This window comes from Pseudophryne corroboree (assembly GCF_028390025.1).
Source record: "Pseudophryne corroboree isolate aPseCor3 chromosome 3 unlocalized genomic scaffold, aPseCor3.hap2 SUPER_3_unloc_20, whole genome shotgun sequence".
Taxonomy (NCBI): Eukaryota; Metazoa; Chordata; class Amphibia; order Anura; family Myobatrachidae; genus Pseudophryne; species Pseudophryne corroboree.
Genome location: NW_026967509.1, coordinates 491,915 through 507,586, shown reverse-complemented (window position 1 = coordinate 507,586; position 15,672 = coordinate 491,915). Strand labels below are relative to the sequence as shown.

General features: G+C 52.9%; 1 protein-coding gene across 1 annotated transcript in view; it reads right to left on the bottom strand.

Moving 5' to 3' along the window:
- Positions 1-14,996, bottom strand: part of LOC134983663 (zinc finger protein 850-like) — a 155,907-nt gene extending 140,911 nt beyond the window's left edge. Inside the window, exon 1 of the mRNA XM_063949329.1 lies at positions 14,824-14,996. The gene's annotated coding sequence lies outside the window, so the exon portion shown is untranslated. The remainder of the gene's footprint in view (positions 1-14,823) is intronic.
- Between the last annotated feature and the right edge of the window lie 676 nt (positions 14,997-15,672).

Genomic DNA, 15,672 nt, shown 5'->3' with positions numbered 1-15,672 from the left:
GGAATGCTCTGATAGAGGACAAGACCCCACTAGCCCTTTGGGGAGACAGAGGGAGAGTATGCCAGCACACACCAGAGCGCTATATATATATATATATATATATATATATATATATATATATATATATATATATATATATATATATATATATATAAACAGGGATACCACTATATAATGTGTTTTCCCCTTATAGCTGCTGATATTATCAAACTGCGCCAAATTAGTGCCCCCCCTCTCTTTTTTACCCTTTTCTGTAGTGCAGGACTGCAGGGGAGAGTCAGGGAGACGTCCTTCCAGCGGAGCTGTGAGGGAAAATGGCGCCAGTGTGCTGAGGAGATAGGCTCCGCCCCCTTCTCGGCTGACTTTTCTCCCGCTTTTTGTAGAAATCTGGCAGGGGTTAATATACATCCATATAGCCCTGGGGGCTATATGTGATGTATTTTTGCCAGCCAAGGTGTTTTTATTGCTGCTCAGGGCGCCCCCCCCCAGAGCCCTGCACCCATCAGTGACCGCAGTGTGAGGTGTGCATGAGGAGCAATGGCGCACAGCTGCAGTGCTGTGCACAACCTTGTTGAAGACTGATGTCTTCTGCCGCCGATTTTCCGGACCTCTTCTTGCTTCTGGCTCTGTAAGGGGGCCGGCGGCGCAGCTCTGGGACCGGACTCCGAGGCTGGGCCTGTGTTCGGTCCCTCTGGAGCTAATGGTGTCCAGTAGCCTAAGAAGCCCAAGCTGGCTGCAAGTAGGCAGGTTCGCTTCTTCTCCCCTTAGTCCCTCGATGCAGTGAGCCTGTTGCCAGCAGGTCTCACTGAAAATAAAAAACCTAAAAACTAAACTTTTGCTAAGAAGCTCAGGAGAGCCTCCTAGATTGCACCCATCTCGGCCGGGCACAAAAATCTAACTGAGGCTTGGAGGAGGGTCATAGGGGGAGGAGCCAGTGCACACCAGGTAGTCCTAAAGCTTTGCTTTTGTGCCCAGTCTCCTGCAGAGCCTCTATTCCCCATGGTCCTTACGGAGTTCCCAGCATCCACTAGGACGTCAGAGAAATGGGGGAGACATCACTGTAAAATACACACAGATCCCCTCACCTCCCCAGTCATGTCCCTGTATTATTAATATAGATATGTGATGTCACTGTGACGCTCCCAGATCCCCTCACCTCCCCAGTCATGTCCCTGTGTTATTACTATAGATATAAGTAATGTCACTGTGACGCTCCCAGTTTCCCTCACGTCCCCAGTCATGTCCCTGTATTATTACTATAGATATAAGTGATGTCACTGTGACACTCCCAGATCCCCTCACGTCCCTGTATTATTACTACTGTGCCAATAGACACACTCATCCCAACCCACACAGTGCACCTGTCCTGTAACGGGCACACTTACCTCTGCATTATGGTTACCTCCTTTCTACTCAATGTACCTACCAGACATACACACCAGGGACGTGCGGTAAGGTACATTTATCAGGAGGCACTGGCTAGTACCAGAGCCAGATTTACACACAATATATGAGCCCAAGGATTACACATAGGTGCAGCGGTAGACACACGTGGGCATTATACACAGGTGCAGCGGTAGACACACGTGGGCATTATACACAGGTGCAGCGGTAGACACACGTGGGCATTATACACAGGTGCAGCGGTAGACACACGTGGGCATTATACACAGGTGCAGCGGTAGACACACGTGGGCTATATACACAGGTGCAGCGGTAGACACACGTGGGCTATATACACAGGTGCAGCGGTAGACACACGTGGGCTATATACACAGGTGCAGCGGTAGACACACGTGGGCTATATACACAGGTGCAGCGGTAGACACACGTGGGCTATATACACAGGTGCAGCGGTAGACACACGTGGGCTATATACACAGGTGCAGCGGTAGACACACGTGGGCTATATACACAGGTGCAGCGGTAGACACACGTGGGCTATATACACAGGTGCAGCGGTAGACACACGTGGGCTATATACACAGGTGCAGCGGTAGACACACGTGGGCTATATACACAGGTGCAGCGGTAGACACACGTGGGCTATATACACAGGTGCAGCGGTAGACACACGTGGGCTATATACACAGGTGCAGCGGTAGACACACGTGGGCTATATACACAGGTGCAGCGGTAGACACACGTGGGCTATATACACAGGTGCAGCGGTAGACACACGTGGGCTATATACACAGGTGCAGCGGTAGACACACGTGGGCTATATACACAGGTGCAGCGGTAGACACACGTGGGCTATATACACACACAGGTGCAGCGGTAGACACACGTGGGCTATATACACACACAGGTGCAGCGGTAGACACACGTGGGCTATATACACACAGGTGCAGCGGTAGACACACGTGGGCTATATACACAGGTGCAGCGGTATACACACGTGGGCTATATACACACAGGTGCAGCGGTAGACACACGTGGGCTATATACACAGGTGCAGCGGTATACACACGTGGGCTATATACACAGGTGCAGAGGTATACACACGTGGGCTATATACACAGGTGCAGAGGTATACACACGTGGGCTATATACACAGGTGCAGAGGTATATACACGTGGGCATTAGACACAGGTGCAGCGGTATACACACGTGGGCATTAGACACAGGTGCAGCGGTATACACACGTGGGCATTATACACAGGTGCAGCAGTATACACACGTGGGCATTAGACACAGGTGCAGAGGTATATACACGTGGGCATTATACACAGGTGCAGAGGTATACACACGTGGGCATTAGACACAGGTGCAGAGGTATATACACGTGGGCATTAGACACAGGTGCAGAGGTATACACACGTGGGCATTAGACACAGGTGCAGAGGTATACACACGTGGGCATTAGACACAGGTGCAGAGGTATACACACGTGGGCATTATACACAGGTGCAGAGGTATACACACGTGGGCATTAGACACAGGTGCAGAGGTATACACACGTGGGCATTGTACACAGGTGCAGAGGTATACACACGTGGGCATTGTACACAGGTGCAGAGGTATACACACGTGGGCATTAGACACAGGTGCAGAGGTATACACACGTGGGCTATATACACAGGTGCAGAGGTATATACACGTGGGCATTATACACAGGTGCAGAGGTATATACACGTGGGCATTAGACACAGGTGCAGCGGTATACACACGTGGGCATTATACACAGGTGCAGCAGTATACACACGTGGGCATTAGACACAGGTGCAGAGGTATATACACGTGGGCATTATACACAGGTGCAGCGGTATACACACGTGGGCATTAGACACAGGTGCAGCGGTATACACACGTGGGCATTATACACAGGTGCAGCAGTATACACACGTGGGCATTAGACACAGGTGCAGAGGTATATACACGTGGGCATTATACACAGGTGCAGAGGTATATACACGTGGGCATTAGACACAGGTGCAGAGGTATACACACGTGGGCATTAGACACAGGTGCAGAGGTATACACACGTGGGCATTAGACACAGGTGCAGAGGTATACACACGTGGGCATTAGACACAGGTGCAGAGGTATACACACGTGGGCATTATACACAGGTGCAGAGGTATACACACGTGGGCATTAGACACAGGTGCAGAGGTATACACACGTGGGCATTAGACACAGGTGCAGAGGTATACACACGTGGGCATTGTACACAGGTGCAGAGGTATACACACGTGGGCATTAGACACAGGTGCAGAGGTATACACACGTGGGCTATATACACAGGTGCAGAGGTATATACACACAGGTGCAGAGGTATATACACGTGGGCATTATACACAGGTGCAGCGGTATACACACGTGGGCATTAGACACAGGTGCAGCGGTATACACACGTGGGCATTATACACAGGTGCAGCAGTATACACACGTGGGCATTAGACACAGGTGCAGAGGTATATACACGTGGGCATTATACACAGGTGCAGAGGTATACACACGTGGGCATTAGACACAGGTGCAGAGGTATATACACGTGGGCATTAGACACAGGTGCAGAGGTATACACACGTGGGCATTAGACACAGGTGCAGAGGTATACACACGTGGGCATTATACACAGGTGCAGAGGTATACACACGTAGGCATTATACACAGGTGCAGAGGTATACACACGTGGGCATTAGACACAGGTGCAGAGGTATACACACGTGGGCATTATACACAGGTGCAGAGGTATACACACGTGGGCTATATACACAGGTGCAGTGGTATATACACGTGGGCACTATACACAGGTGCAGAGGTATACACACGTGGGCATTATACACAGGTGCAGAGGTATACACAGGTGCAGAATACACAGGTGCAGAGGTATACACACGTGGGCATTAGACACAGGTGCAGTAGTATATACACGTGGGCATTAGACACAGGTGCAGAGGTATATACACGTGGGCATTATACACAGGTGCAGAGGTATACACACACGTGGGCATTATACACAGGTGCAGAGGTATATACACGTGGGCATTATACACAGGTGCAGAGGTATATACACGTGGGCATTATACACAGGTGCAGAGGTATACACACGTGGGCATTATACACAGGTGCAGAGGTATACACACGTGGGCATTAGACACAGGTGCAGAGGTAGACACACGTGGGCATTAGACACAGGTGCAGAGGTATACACACGTGGGCATTGTACACAGGTGCAGAGGTATACACACGTGGGCATTAGACACAGGTGCAGAGGTATACACACGTGGGCATTAGACACAGGTGCAGAGGTATACACACGTGGGCATTAGACACAGGTGCAGTGGTATACACACGTGGGCATTAGACACAGGTGCAGAGGTATACACACGTGGGCATTAGACACAGGTGTAGAGGTATATACACGTGGGCATTATACACAGGTGGAGAGGTATACACACGTGGGCATTATACACAGGTGCAGAGGTAGACACACGTGGGCATTAGACACAGGTGCAGAGGTATACACACGTGGGCATTGTACACAGGTGCAGAGGTATACACACGTGGGCATTAGACACAGGTGCAGAGGTATACACACGTGGGCATTAGACACAGGTGCAGAGGTATACACACGTGGGCATTATACACAGGTGCAGAGGTATACACACGTGGGCATTAGACACAGGTGCAGTGGTATACACACGTGGGCATTAGACACAGGTGCAGAGGTATACACACGTGGGCATTAGACACAGGTGCAGTGGTATATACACGTGGGCATTATAAACAGGTGCAGCGGTATACAAATGTGGGCATTATACACAGGTGCAGCAGTTTACACACATTTGGGCATTATACACAGGTGCAGCAGTGTATACATGTGGATATTATACACAGGTGCAGCAGTATATACACATTTGGGTATTATATACAGGTGCAGCAGTATACACATGTGCAGCAGTATACACATGTGGGCAATATACACATGTGCAGCAGTATATACATGTGGACATTATACACAGGTGCAGCAGTTTACACACATTTGGGCATTATACACAGGAGGAGTAGTATAAATTTGGTGAGTGCGGGTAAGGTAGGTGGAGGGGGGGGGGCACTGCCTAGGTAGGTGACGGCCGGGGGAGGCGGGGAAACGACAGGTGACGGGCGGGGGAGAACGACGCCAGGTGACGGCCAGGGGTGGGGGGACACCAGGTGACAGTCAGGGGGGACGGCAGGTGATGAAAAGGGGGTGGCAGGAGAGGAAGATGCGTCAGGGTACAGCCAGGCAGATGGAGGAGAGGCAGGTGATGAGTAGGGGGCTGCAGGTGAGGCAGCAGGGTACAAGCAGGAGAGCCAGGTGACGGACATGTGGGTGGCAGGAGATGCAGGTGGTGAAAGATGACGGGCAGGGGGTGGTAGAAGGGGCAATGGAGGAAAGGTACAGGCAGAGAGGCACAGGTAAGACAGGCGGTGGCAGGTGAAAGACAGCGGGTGGTAGTAGAGGCAGGTTACAGGCAGGAAAGTGGCAGGTGATGGGCAGGGGGGTGGTAGGAGAGGCAGGTCGTGGCAGGTGACAGACAGGGGGTGGTAGGAGAGGCAGGGGGCAGCAGGAGTGTCAGGCAACTGGCAAGCGGCTGCAGACGACTGGCAGGGTACAGGACAGGGTGGTAGGGTATAGACTGAGGACGACAGGTGGTGGCAAGAGAGGCAGGTGACAGACGGGGTGGCAGGGTACAGGCAGGGGGTGGCAGGAGCGGTGGGTGGCAGGGTACAGAAGGGTACAGGCAGGGGGTGGAAGGAGAGTGGGTGACAGGCAGCGGGTGGCAGGGTAGAGGCAGGGTGTGGCAGGAGAGGTGGGTGACATACAGGGAGTGGCAGATGACATGCAAGGGATGGCATAAGAGGTGGGTGACATGCAGGGGGTGGCAGGAGAGGCAGGTGACATACAGGGAGGGGCAGATGACAGGCAGTGGACGGCATGAGAAGTGGGTGACAGACAGGGGGTGGTAAGGTACCGGACGGGGTGGTAGGGTATAGACTGGGGGCGGCAGGAGAGGCGGGTGGCAGGGTACAGGCAGGAGGTGGAAGGAAAGGTGGGTGACAGGCAGTGGGTGGCAGGGTACAGGCAGGAGGTGGCAGGAGAGGCGGGTGACAGACGGGGTGGTAAGGTACAGGCAGGGGGCAGCAGGTGATGGAGCATTAGGACAATGTCAGGGGCAGGAGAGGGGGCATTAATTAGGAGAATGTCAGGGGCAGCAGGCATTAGGAGAATGGCAGGTGAGGGGGCATTAGGAGAATGTCAGGGGCGGCAGGTGAGGGGGCATTAGGAGAATGTCAGGGGCGGCAGGTGAGGGGGCATTAGGAGAATGTCAGGGGCGGCAGGTGAGGGGGCATTAGGAGAATGTCAGGGGCGGCAGGTGAGGGGGCATTAGGAGAATGTCAGGGGCGGCAGGTGAGGGGGCATTAGGAGAATGTCAGGGGCGGCAGGTGAGGGGGCATTAGGAGAATGTCAGGGGCGGCAGGTGAGGGGGCATTAGGAGAATGTCAGGGGCGGCAGGTGAGGGGGCATTAGGAGAATGTCAGGGGCGGCAGGTGAGGGGGCATTAGGAGAATGTCAGGGGCGGCAGGTGAGGGGGCATTAGGAGAATGTCAGGGGCGGCAGGTGAGGGGGCATTAGGAGAATGTCAGGGGCGGCAAGTGAGGGGGCATTAGGAGAATGTCAGGGGCGGCAAGTGAGGGGGCATTAGGACAATGTCAGGGGCAGCAAGTGGGGTATTAGGATAATGTCAGGGGCAGGTGAGGGGGTATTAGGAGAATATAGGGGCAGGTGGGAGGCTATTATGAGAATATAGGGGCATCAGGTGAGGGGGTATTAGGAAAATATAGGGGCATCAGGTGAGGGGGTATTAGGAAAATATAGGGGCAGCAGGTGAGGGGGTATTAGGAAAAATAAGAATTTACTTACCGATAATTCTATTTCTCGTAGTCCGTAGTGGATGCTGGGACTTCCGTAAGGACCATGGGGAATAGCGGCTCCGCAGGAGACTGGGCACAAAGTAAAAGCTTTAGTACTACCTGGTGTGCACTGGCTCCTCCCCCTATGACCCTCCTCCAAGCCTCAGTTAGGATACTGTGCCCAGACGAGCGTACACAATAAGGAAGGATTAATGAATCCCGGGTAAGACTCATACCAGCCACACCAATCACACCGTACAACTTGTGATCTGAACCCAGTTAACAGTATGATAAACAATAATAACCCGATTTTTGTAACAATAACTATGTACAGGTATTGCAGACAATCCGCACTTGGGATGGGCGCCCAGCATCCACTACGGACTACGAGAAATAGAATTATCGGTAAGTAAATTCTTATTTTCTCTGACGTCCTAGTGGATGCTGGGACTTCCGTAAGGACCATGGGGATTATACCAAAGCTCCCAAACGGGCGGGAGAGTGCGGATGACTCTGCAGCACCGAATGAGAGAACTCCAGGTCCTCCTCAGCCAGGGTATCAAATTTGTAGAATTTAGCAAACGTGTTTGTCCCTGACCAAGTAGCTGCTCGGCAAAGTTGTAAAGCCGAGACCCCTCGGGCAGCCGCCCAAGATGAGCCCACCTTCCTTGTGGAATGGGCATTTACAGATTTTGGCTGTGGCAGTCCTGCCACAGAATGTGCAAGCTGAATTGTACTACAAATCCAACGAGCAATCGTCTGCTTTGAAGCAGGAGCACCCAGCTTGTTTGGTGCATATAGAATAAACAGCGAGTCAGATTTTCTGACTCCAGCCGTCCTGGAAACATATTTTCAGGGCCCTGACTACGTCCAGTAACTCGGAGTCCTCCAAGTCCCTAGTAGCCGCAGGCACCACAATAGGCTGGTTCATGTGAAAACCTGAAACCACCTTAGGGAGAAATTGAGGACGAGTCCTCAATTCTGCCCTATCTGAATGAAAAATTAGGTAAGGGCTTTTATATGATAAAGCCGCCAATTCTGAAACCCGCCTGGCTGAAGCCAGCGCTAACAGCTTCACCACCTTCCATGTGAGATATTTCAAGTCCACAGTGGTAAGTGGTTCAAACCAATGTGATTTTAGGAAACCCAAGACCACATTGAGATCCCAAGGTGCCACTGGTGGCACAAAAGGAGGCTGTATATGCAGTACTCCTTTGACAAATGTCTGAACTTCAGGCACTGAAGCCAGTTCTTTTTGGAAGATCGACAGGGCCGAAATTTGAACCTTAATGGATCCTAATTTTAGGCCCATAGACAGTCCTGCTTGCAGGAAATGTAAGAAACGACCCAGTTGAAATTCTTCTGTGGGGGCCTTCTTGGCCTCACACCACGCAACATATTTTCGCCAAATGCGGTGATAATGTTTAGCGGTTACATCCTTCCTGGCCTTGATCAGGGTAGGGATGACTTCATCTGGAATGCCTTTTTCCTTTAGGATCTGGCGTTCAACCGCCATGCCGTCAAACGCAGCCGCGGTAAGTCTTGGAACAGACAAGGTCCCTGCTGGAGCAGGTCCTTTCTTAGAGGTAGAGGCCACGGATCCTCCGTGAGCATCTCTTGCATTTCCGGGTACCAAGTTCTTCTTGGCCAATCCGGAGCCACGAGTATAGTTCTTACTCCTCTCCTTCTTATGATTCTCAGTACTTTTGGTATGAGAGGCAGAGGAGGGAACACATACACCGACTGGTACACCCACGGTGTTACCAGAGCGTCCACCGCTATTGCCTGAGGGTCCCTTGACCTTGCGCGATATCTGTCCAGTTTTTTGTTTGTTGAGACGGGACGCCATCATGTCTACCTTTGGTTTTTCCCAACGGTTTACGATCAGTTGGAAGACTTCTGGGTGAAGTCCCCACTCCCCCAGGTGGAGGTCGTGTCTGCTGAGGAAGTCTGCTTCCCAGTTGTCCACTCCCGGAATGAACACTGCTGACAGTGCTACCACATGATTTTCCGCCCATCGGAGAATCCTTGCAGCTTCTGCCATTGCCCTCCTGCTTCTTGTGCCGCCCTGTCTGTTGACGTGGGCGACAGCCGTGATGTTGTCCGATTGGATCAATACCGACTGTCCCTGAAGCAGAGGCCTTGCTTGACTTAGGGCATTGTAAATGGCCCTCAGTTCCAGGATATTTATGTGGAGAGACGTTTCCATGCTTGACCACAAGCCTTGGAAATTTTTTCCCTGTGTGACTGCTCCCAAGCCTCCCAGGCTGGCATCCGTGGTCACCAGCCTCCAATCTTGAATGCCGAATCTGCGGCCCTCTAGAAGATGAGCACTCTGTAACCACCACAGGAGAGACACCCTTGTCCTTGGAAATAGGGTAATCCGCTGATGCATCTGAAGATGCGATCCGGACCATTTGTCCAGCAGATCCCACTGAAACGTTCGTGCATGGAATCTTCCGAATGGAATTGCTTCGTACGAAGCCACCATTTTTCCCAGGACTCTTGTGCATTGATGCACTGACACTTGGCCTGGTTTTAGGGGGTTCCTGACTAGCTCGGATAACTCCCTGGCCTTCTCCTCCGGGAGAAACACCTTTTTCTGGACTGTGTCCAGAATCATCCCCAGGAACAGTAGACGTGTTGTTGGAATCAGCTGTGATTTTGGAATATTTAGAATCCACCCGTGCTGACTTAATACTGCCTGAGACAGTGTTACTCCGAACTCCAACTGTTCCCTGGACCTTGCCCTTATCAGGAGATACCCAAGTAAGGGATAATTAAGACGCCTTTTCTTCGAAGAAGAATCATCATTTCGGCCATTACCTTGGTAAAGACCCGGGGTGCCGTGGACAATCCAAACGGCAGCGTCTGAAACCGATAATGACAGTTTTGTACCACAAACCTGAGGTACCCTTGGTGAGAAGGGTAGATTGGGACGTGGAGATAAGCATCTTTGATGTCCAGAGACACCATATAGTCCCCTTCTTCCAGGTTCGCTATCACTGCTCTGAGTGACTCCATCTTGAATTTGAACCTTTTTATGATAGTGTTCAAGGATTTTAGATTTAAAATCGGTCTCACCGAGCCGTCCGGCTTCGGCACCACAAACAGCGTGGAATAATACCCCTTTCCTTGTTGTAGGAGGGGTACCCTGCTTATCACCTGCTGGGAATACAGCTTGTGAATAGCTTCCAATACTGCCTCCCTGTCGGAGGGAGACGTTGGTAGAGCAGACGTCTCGAATTCCAACTTGTACCCCTGTGATACTACCTGCAGAATCCAGGGGTCCACTTGCGAGTGAGCCCACTGCGCGGTGAAATTCTTGAGACGGGCCCCCACCGTGCCTGAGTCCACTTGTAAAGCCCCAGCGTCATGCTGAAGACTTGGCAGAAGCGGGGGAGGGCTTCTGCTCCTGGGAAGAAGCTGCCTGGTGCAGTCTTTTTCCCCTTTCTCTGCCGCGGGGCAGAAAGGAGTGGCCTTTTGCCCGCTTGTTCTTATGGGAACGAAAGGACTGAGTTTGAAAAGACGGTGTCTTTTTCTGCTGAGAGGTGACCTGGGGTAAAAAGGTAGATTTCCCAGCTGTTGCCGTGGCCACCAGGTCTGATAGACCAACCCCAAATAACTCCTCCCCTTTATACGGCAATACTTCCATATGCCGTTTGGAATCCGCATCACCTGACCACTGTCGTGTCCACAAACTTCTTCTGGCAGAGATGGACATCGCACTTACTCTTGATGCCAGGGTGCAAATATCCCTCTGTGCATCACGCATATATAGTAATGCATCTTTTAAATGCTCTATAGTCAATAAAATACTGTCCCTATCCAGGGTATCAATATTTTCAGTCAGGGAGTCCGACCACGCCACTCCAGTGCTGCACATCCAGGCTGAGGCGATTGCTGGTCGTAGTATAACACCAGTATGTGTATATATACTTTTCAGGATATTCTCCAGCCTTCTATCAGCTGGTTCCTTGAGGGCGGCCGTATCAGGAGACGGTAACGCCACCTGTTTTGATAAGCGTGTGAGCGCCTTATCTACCCTAGGGGGTGTTTCCCAACGTGCCCTTACCTCTGGCGGGAAAGGGTACAGTGCCAATAATTTGTTAGAAATCAGCTGTTTTTTATCGGGGGAAACCCACGCCTTATCACACACCTCATTTAATTCATCTGATTCAGGAAAAACTACTGGTAGTTTTTTCACACCCCACATAATACCCTTTTTTGTGGTACTTGTAGTGTCAGAAATATTCAATGCCTCCTTCATTGCCGTGATCATGTAACGTGTGGCCCTACTGGACATTACGTTCGTCTCCTCACCGTCGACACTGGATTCAGTATCCGTGTCAGGGTCTGTGTCGACCAACTGAGGTAACGGGCGTTTTAGCGCCCCTGACGGTGTCTAAGACGCCTGGACAGGCACTAACTGATTTGCCGGCTGTCTCATGTCGTCAACAGTTTTCTGCAAATTGCTGACATTGTCACGTAATTCTTTAAACACAATCATCCAGTCAGGTGTCGACTCCCTAGGGGGTGACATCACTAACCCAGGCAACTGCTCTGCTTCCACATCATTTTCCTCTTCATACATGTCGACACAAACGTACCGACACCCAGCACACACACAGGGAATGCTCTGATAGAGGACAGGACCCCACTAGCCCTTTAGGGAGACAGAGGGAGAGTATGCCAGCACACAACAGAGCGCTATATATGTTCAGGGATAACCTTATATAAGTGTTACTCCCTTAATAGCTGCTGTATATTATATTTGCTGCCAATAGTGCCCCCCCTCTCTTGTTTTACCCTGTTTCTGTAGTGTAGCCTGCAGGGGAGAGACAGGGAGCCGTCCTTCCAGCGGAGCTGTGAAAGAAAATGGCGCTTGTGTGCTGAGGAGATAGGCTCCGCCCCCTTCACTGCGGCCTTATATCCCGCTTTTTTCTGGAACTGGCAGGGGTTAAATGCATCCATATAGCCCAGGAGCTATATGTGATGCATTTTATTTAGCCATATAAGGTTTTAAATGATCTGTATTGCGTCTCAGGGCGCTGCCCCCCCCCAACGCCCTGCACCCTCAGTGACCGGAGTGTGAAGTGTGCTGAGAGCAATGGCGCACAGCTGCGGTGCTGTGCGCTACCTTATTCTTGAAGACAGGACGTCTTCTGCCGCCGATTATCTCCGGACCTCTTCGCTCTTCTGGCTCTGTAAGGGGGCCGGCGGCGCGGCTCCGGGACCCATCCAGGCTGTACCTGTGATCGTCCCTCTGGAGCTAATGTCCAGTAGCCAAGAAGCCCAATCCACTCTGCACGCAGGTGAGTTCGCTTCTTCTCCCCTTAGTCCCACGCTGCAGTGAGCCTGTTGCCAGCAGGACTCACTGAAAATAAAAATACTTTTACTTCTAAGCAGCTCAGGAGAGCCTCCTAGATTGCACCCTTCTCGGCCGGGCACAAAATCTTAACTGAGGCTTGGAGGAGGGTCATAGGGGGAGGAGCCAGTGCACACCAGGTAGTACTAAAGCTTTTACTTTGTGCCCAGTCTCCTGCGGAGCCGCTATTCCCCATGGTCCTTACGGAAGTCCCAGCATCCACTAGGACGTCAGAGAAATATAGGGGCAGCAGGTGAGGGGGTATTAGGAAAATATAGGGGCAGCAGGTGAGGGGGCATTAGGAAATATAGGGACAGCAGGTGAGGGGGCATTAGGAGAATGTCAGGGGCCGCAGGTGAGAGGGCATTAGGACAATGTCAGGGGCCGCAGGTGAGGGGGCATTAGGACAATGTCAGGGGCCGCAGGTGAAGGGGCATTAGGACAATGTCAGGGGCCGCAGGTGAAGGGGCATTAGGACAATGTCAGGGGCCGCAGGTGAGGGTGCATTAGGACAATGTCAGGGGCCGCAGGTGAGGGGGCATTAGGACAATGTCAGGGGCCGCAGGTGAGGGGGCATTAGGACAATGTCAGGGGCCACAGGTGAGAGGGCATTAGGACAATGTCAGGGGCCACAGGTGAGAGGGCATTAGGACAATGTCAGGGGCCACAGGTGAGAGGGCATTAGGACAATGTCAGGGGCAGCAGGTGAGAGGGCATTAGGACAATGTCAGGGGCAGCAGGTGAGAGGGCATTAGGACAATGTCAGGGGCAGAAGGTGAGGGGGCATTAGGAGAATGTCAGTGGCAGGAGAGAGAGAAATAGAAGGGCATTAGGTGAGGGGGCATTAGTAGAATGTCAGGGGAAGGAGAGGTGGTATTAGGATAGGTTGGGGGCAGGGGAGGGGGTATTAGGAGTGGTTGGGGCAGGAGATGGGGTATTAGAAGAGGATCGGGGCTGGAGAGGCGGTATTAGGAGAGGTTCGGGCAGGAGAGGGGGCATTAGGAGAGGATGGGGAAGGAGAGGGGGCATTATGAGAGGATGGGGGCGGGAGAGGGGGCATTAGGAGAGGATGGGGGCGGGAGAGGGGGCATTAGGAGAGGATGGGGGCGGGAGAGGGGGCATTAGGAGAGGATGGGGGCGGGAGAGGGGGCATTAGGAGAGGATGGGGGCGGGAGAGGGGGCATTAGGGAGGATGGGGGCGGGAGAGGGGGCATTAGGAGAGGATGGGGGCGGGAGAGGGGGCATTAGGAGAGGATGGGAGAGGGGGCATTAGGGAGGATGGGGGCGAGAGAGGGGGCATTAGGAGAGGATGGGGGCGGGAGAGGGGGCATTAGGAGAGGATGGGGACGGGAGAGGGGACATTAGCAGAGGATGGGGGCGGGAGAGGGGGCATTAGGAGAGGATGGGGGCGGGAGAGGGGGTATTAGGAGAGGATGGGGGCGGGAGAGGGGGTATTAGGAGAGGTGGGGGCAGTAGAGGGGTATTAGGAGAGGTTGGGGGCAGGAGAGGGGGTATTAGGAGAGGATGGGGGCAGGAGAGGGGGTATTAGGAGAGGTGGGGGCAGGCGAGGGGGTATTAGGAGAGGTTGGGGCAGGAGAGGGGGTATTAGGAGAGGATGGGGGCAGGAGAGGGGGTATTAGGAGAGGTGGGGGCAGGAGAGGGGGTAATAGGAGAGGATGGGGCAGGAGAGGGGGTATTAGGAGAGGATGGGGGCAGGAGAGGGGGCATTAGGAGAGGATGGGGGCAGGAGAGGGGGCATTAGGAGAGGATGGGGGCAGGAGAGGGGGTATTAGGAGAGGTTGGGGCAGGAGAGGGGGTATTAGGAGAGGTGGGGGCAGGAGAGGGGGTAATAGGAGAGGTGGGGGCAGGAGAGGGGGTAATAGGAGAGGATGGGGGCAGGAGGGGGGTATTAGGAGAGGATGGGGGCAGGAGAGGGGGTATTAGGAGAGGATGGGGGCAGGAGAGGGGGTATTAGGAGAGGATGGGGGCAGGAGAGGGGGTATTAGGAGAGGTGGGAGCAGGAGACAGGTGGGATGAGGGGACATTACCTGGAGGATAAGGCAGCAGCTCACACCCTGGTCTGGACGGAAGAATGTGTACCGGAAGTGGGCGGGGCGGAATTTCCGTGGGATCAGCATAACGCATAGGATTATGGGTAGTGACTACCACGGTAACTAAGCATCCAGGAGCAGCCCCGCCCTTCCTCCCTCTCATAGACCGCAATGCTCTGTCACTCATTTACCTCCAGCCCCGCCCACTCATTGCCCATTGGATGCAGCGTCTCGTCACACAACAACCTCTCCCTGCCCGCCCACTCTCTCGCCCATTGGCCGCCGTATTCTATCACTCTCCTGTCCATTGGCCGCGTCCACGTCCACTCTCCTGCTCATAAGCCGCAGCTTCCATACACTGTTACACCCAGCCCCGCCCTCTCTCCCTCTCATAGGTCGCCATTTTCTCGTAGACCAGTCTGGCAGCAGCAATAGGTTCCCTGGCCGGGTAGTGACGTCAGGAGCGGCGGCCATTTTCCCCTGGTCTGAGCTCCGCCTTCCTTCTATCATTCCCACAAGGCAGCAGGAGCAGAGAGCAGCCATTGCTGTGTCTGGCAGCAGGTAATGATATTATTATTATTCTATAGGCTGAGCAGCTCTGGTGTCAGGTTCTGTACTACAGGGGGAGCAGCCTCTGGTGCCTTGTTATAGTGCAGCTGGAGCAGCCTCTGGTGCTGCATTATCCCTGTACAGGTGTCTGACACTCTAGTGTCCTATTACTGTAATACAGGTGGTGCAGACCCCGCCGTTACCGTAATACAGGTGGTGCAGACCCCGCCATTACCGTAATACAGGAGGCGCAGACCCCACCGTTACCGTAATACAGGGGACGCAGACCCCGCCGTT